Below are 5,746 nucleotides of genomic sequence, written 5' to 3'. Positions count from 1 at the left end.
GGGAAGATTTCCTGGAGAAGGAAATGGCAACCCACTCCAGTATTTTTGCTCGGAAATCCCACGGACAGAGGAGCCTGGTAGGCTACAGTCCAAGGGGTCATGAAAGAGTCAGACACAACTGAGCAACTAAACAATAACCGCAACAATTGAATTTGCCCAGGGTTATGGACGGGGGAGCCTGGTGGGCAGCCGTCTCTGGGGTTGCATAGAGTCGGACATGACTGAAGCGACTTAGCAGCAGCAGCATGGTGCAGAGCAGCAGCAGACACTGTGGAGAGAAGAGCCACCTGTTCTCCACCCCTCTTGGGCCTGCATTGCCAACCCCTTCTTTCCCTGAAGCACAGAAGCTCATGTGCTTGTTCCGATCACCCTTTCCCACCTCCGTGGAGGGACTCACTCCCTGCCAGCCCCTCCCTGCCTGCTTGCTTGTGTGATTACCCTGTGTGCATCATGGCAGCTGCCTCCGCAGCAGAGCCCTGGCTCAGCCTCTCCCCAGTAACACAGCACACTGGTAGGTCACACTGATTTTGGATCCAGACTGCCTGGACTGTAGTCTTGCTCCTACTGCTTCTGTCCTCTGTGGCCTTGGAAAGTCACTCAGGTTCTCTGTGCCTCAGTTTCCTGAGGTTAATAATCAGCCTCCTGTCTAAATGTGCTGAGAAGGTCAAATGAGATAATGCGCTTGGAGCAGCGTCAGATACTTGGTAAATGCTCAATAAGTACTAGCTATTATTTCTTCCTATTGTGTATTTGCCACTGTCCTGGGACTTAAGGGGCTTGAAAAAAGTCTGGAATCAAAGAATTTGGGGGTCTCCAGGAACTTTATGTTTTTCTGGGCTGCTCTAACCATTAATACTATTTCAGGCACATTATATTTAGGCTAAAGTGTACACTAATTTGGGACTCTCATCACTCTTTATAACATATAATGTGTCCTGAGTTTCAGAGACTTTTTGGAAAGCCCAGTTACTGAGGTGAGCTTAATAGTCTGGGGACTGAATAAGAGAGGCACTCATTTCTTCCACCAATGATGAAACTAGCAAGGCTGCTACAAACCCCGAGGGTGGTGCCTTCTCAGCCCATTGGAGATGTCAAAACGGTGGCACCACATGAGGTTAAGGAGCAGGAAGAAAGGGAAAGCATTTGCTGAGTAGGAACCACCAAACTAGCTTCATTAGTTTGTTTGGCTGCATTTGAAAAGCTGCATTCTGCCTGGGTTACAGAAAGGATAAACCTTGATTCCTATCCATTTTAAATATTGGTTAGACTCAGCAGTGTCGTTGTTCACTGGGCGAACACTCAGTGTGAAGTGAGAAGTGAACACTCAGTGGAAGTCAAGAGTAAGACTTTTGGAATTACGGAGCCCTGGGTGAAAGATCAGGCTCTGCCACTCTATCAGCCATGTGATGGAAAAGCCTTCATTTCCCCTTTTGTAAAATGGAGATAAGAGTGGTACCTATCTCACAGGTTGTTCAAGTGAGATACAGGTGTAAGTTGCTTTCAGCACAGTGCCTGGCATGCAGGAAGTTTGTAAATCATGACAGCTATTATTATATCATTTTTTGGGGAAAGTTGAAGGTCTCTGCTGATAGGACTTCTGGGAGAGGGGAAGCTGGGAAAGGGATGATGAAGGCCAAGAAAGATATCCCTGCCGGCCACCTGCCTATGACTGCGGTTCATGTGATCAGTGACGTGAAGCTACTGCAATGAAGCAAGTGACTGCAGGTGGACAGGGGTCTTTCCACTGCAGCCAAGTGGGTTTCTTTAATTTTTTTTAAGATTTTTTTTTTTTTGACGTGGACCATTTTAAAGTCTTTATTGAGTTTGTTACAATATTGCTGCTGTTTTATGTTTTGGTTTTTTGACCTGGAGGCATGCCTGATCTTAGCTCGCTGACCAGGAATCAGACCTATACCCTCTGCACCCCCTGTGTTGGAAGGATAAATCTTTTTTTTTTTTTTAACTTTTTATTTTGTAATGGGGTATGGCTGATTAACAAGGTTTTGGTAGTTTCAGGTGAACAGTGAAGGGACTTAGCCATACATATACATGTATCTGTTCTCCGCCAAGCCACCCCTCCCATCCAGGCTGGCACATAACATTGAGCAGAGTTCCATGTGCTACACCATAGATCTTTGTTGGTTATCCATTTTAAATATAGCAGTGTATACATGACCTTCCCAAAGTCCCTAACTTCTCCTTCTCCCCCGGAAACCATAAGATCATTTTCTAAGTCTGTGAGTCTCTTTCTGTTTTGTAAGTTCATTTGCATCATTTCTTTTTAGATTCCACGTATAAGTAAGTGTTAGCCGCCCAGTTGTGCCCGACTCTTTGAGACCCCATGACTGCAGCCCCCCAGGCTCTACTGTCCATGAGATTTTCCAGGCAAGGATACTGGAGTGGGTTGCCATTTCCTTCTCCAGGGGATCTTCCTGACCCAGGGATCAACCCCTGGTCTCCTGCACTGCAGGCAGATTCTTTACTGACTGAGCTACAAGGGAAGCCAATTCCACGTATAAGGTATGTCATGATATTTCTCCTGCTCTGTCTGATTTAGTTCACTCAGTGTGATACTCTCTAGGCCCATCCGTGTTGCTGCAAATGGCATTCTTTCATTCTTTTAATGGCTGAGTAATATTCTATTATTTATATGTCCCACATCTTTACCCATTCCTCTGTCGATGGACATTTATGTTGCTTATATATCTTGGCTATTGTAAATGGTGCTGCAATGAATCTCAGGGTGTGTACATCCTTTCAGATCATGCTTTTCTCTGGGTATATGCCCAGGAGTAGAATTGCATGGTCATATGGTAGCTCTATTTTGGGGTTTTTAAGGAACCACCATACTGTTTTCCATAGTGGTTGTACCAATTTATATTCCCAACAACAGTGCAGGATGGTTCTCTTCTCTCCACACCCTCTGGAAGGAGACATCTTAACCGTTGGTCCAACAAGGAAGTCCTGCCAGGTGGGTTTCTAAGGTAGACACCTGGTTGCTAAGAGTTGAACAAGTTTCTGAGTTAGTACTAACATTTTTCCATTATTTAACCCTTAAGAAAGGATTAGTGCTAGAGAAAGGAGAGGAAAAAGGAGATGCAGCTTAGGGGATTTACTGTCTCTAGTGACTGTGAGACCTTGGAAGGAGCATAGCATGTTCACAACTTAATATCTTTAACCTAAACTTTGGTTTTCTCATATGCAGAGTGAAGACAACCAGCTCCACCTTACAGTGTTATTGCAAGAGTGAAATTACAGAATGTGTATAAAATGCTCCTTACACTGACTGGCTTACTGTAAACAGCAATGAATGACACTTTTTTTTTTTTTAATGGTGTGCTCTTGTCCTGCCAAACAGGATGTATGGTCTTTTTGGAGGAAACGAAGACTGACTAGAAAGAACAGAAAGCATTATATAGATTTGTTACCTTGATAAGAGACAAATTTGTAGAGTATATTCCCTTATGGCTGAATTTTGGAACAGGCTCTTCCAATCCATAGGTTCTTTCCCCTATTCCTGGCAACATGGTGCTCTAAAAACTTTCATTTGCTCATCAGATTACTCATTAGTAATGGGCTATTTAACTGGAAAGAGTCAGTAAAATGGTATTGCATTTCAGCTTAATTTAGTAGCTTGCAGTAATATTTTCAGGACCGTCATTTATTGTTTCTGCAGGTAAGTAAGCTTTAAAGTGAAAGACAGCAAAGTAGTTTTAATTTCTCTGCTTTATTGAAACAGGTGCATCACAATCCCCTAGAGAGTTTGTTGACGCACAAGATGGCTGGGTCCCACTCCCAGAGATGCTGGGGACCACACTTTGAGAACATCTGGTTTAAGCCAAGGCTGATTTCTCTGCACTTACAGCGGTGATAGTAGTGGGGCTGAAAGATCCCTACTTGGCTTACAATAAACTTTGTAGATTTTTTTCTTAAGTTGCTCAAGCAGTAATTTATAGGTACTTTATGTTAGGAACATTTTTTTTTCTACCTCAAGAAAAGTTACTCAGAAGGAGTATAGGAAATAATGGACCATTGACCATATTTTGGGGCACATATAAAAAAATTGATGTCTGTGTTACATACTGATTAAGAGCTTGGGCTTCGGAGATGAGAAGACGAGGAATGAGACCAAGATCTGCCACTTTCTGGCTCAGTGGCTCTCCACACTGTTTTCTCATCTGTGAAATGGGGTAAAAAATACCTCTGTTCATCACAGAGTTCCAGGCTGGGTTCCCTATGTTATACAGCAACTTCCCACTTGCTATCTGGGTGGGATGGGAAAGTGGGGGAGGCTTAAGAGGAAGGGGATATAATATATAATAATATTATAATTATGACTGATATGTGTTGTATGGTAAACACCAATACAACATTGTAAAGCAATTTTCTACCAATTAAAAAATGAGAATTAAAAAAATAAAATACCTATTTTCCTCCAGGTTTAAAGAAGGAAATGTACATAAACTGCTTAAATAAATGTCAGCAGTTTTTTCAAAGGGATGTAAAAACTCAATATTGCTTAAGACTGTGAGTGCACTGTTTATATTTGTTCACCCTTTGGAGAGCCTGAGCATGAGTGGATGCATTCTCTCTGAGGTCTAGGTCAGTAGGATCTGTGAGTCTGGCTAGAGAGGGATTTCCAAAGGAGTTTCTCACAAGTTATCATTCCATTTTTTCTAGAAAATTCAGATTGAAGACTTTTGTTCTCTACAATTAAAAAAAAAACCCAATAAACTCATTGGCTATTTGCTAATAGACTGTGTATGCATTTAACTTAATGACTAATTTGGGGTTTATCATTCGTTACTATTAATCCATGAGCAACTTTGCCTTGTTTAGAGCATTTTAGGATGGATGCAAAAGCTTGAGAACTTTAGGGATCATCTGGTTTAATCCTTTCAGTTGACAGAGAAAATTGTGAGCCTTTGAGGTCAAGTGGATAATTTGGCTGAGGACATAACCACAAATTTAATTTCTACTGGATGCTATCTAAATGCTCTCAGAAAGAATGGCTTATGATGAACTATTCTAAAACCACAATTGTTTTAGTCTCTTGCAACACGCAATTTGTTTATATCTAACACACCCTCAGATCAGATCAGATCAGATCAGTCGCTCAGTCATGTCCAACTCTCTGCGACCCCATGAATCGCAGCACGCCAGGCCTCCCTGTCCCTCACCAACTCCTGGAGTTCACTCAGACTCACATCCATCGAGTCGGTGATGCCATCCAGCCATCTCATCCTCTGTCGTCCCCTTCTCCTCCTGCCCCCAATCCCTCCCAGCATCAGAGTCTTTTCCAATGAGTCAGCTCTTCGCATGAGGTGGCCAAAGTACTGGAGTTTCAGCTTTAGCATCATTCCTTCCAAAGAAATCCCAGGACTGATCTCCTTCAGAATGGACCGGTTGGATCTCCTTGCAGTCCAAGGGACTCTCAAGATTCTTCTCCAACACCACAGTTCAAAAGCATCAATTCTTTGGCACTCAGCCTTCTTCACAGTCCAACTCTCACATCCATACATGACCACAGGAAAAACCATAGCTTTGACTAGACGAACCTTTGTTGGAAAAGTAATGTCTCTGCTTTTCAATGTGCTGTCTAGGTTGGTCATAACTTTCCTTCCAAGGAGTAAGCGTCTTTTAATTTCATGGCTGCAGTCACCATCTGCAGTGATTTTGGAGCCCAAAAAATAAAGTCTGACACTGTTTCCACTGTTTCCCCATCTATTTCCCATGAAGGTGAGAC

Source organism: Bison bison, unplaced genomic scaffold, assembly GCF_000754665.1.
Source record: "Bison bison bison isolate TAMUID 2011002044 unplaced genomic scaffold, Bison_UMD1.0 scf7180017864466, whole genome shotgun sequence".
In the NCBI taxonomy this organism is placed as follows: domain Eukaryota; kingdom Metazoa; phylum Chordata; class Mammalia; order Artiodactyla; family Bovidae; genus Bison; species Bison bison.
Note: the sequence above shows the minus strand (reverse complement) of the source record.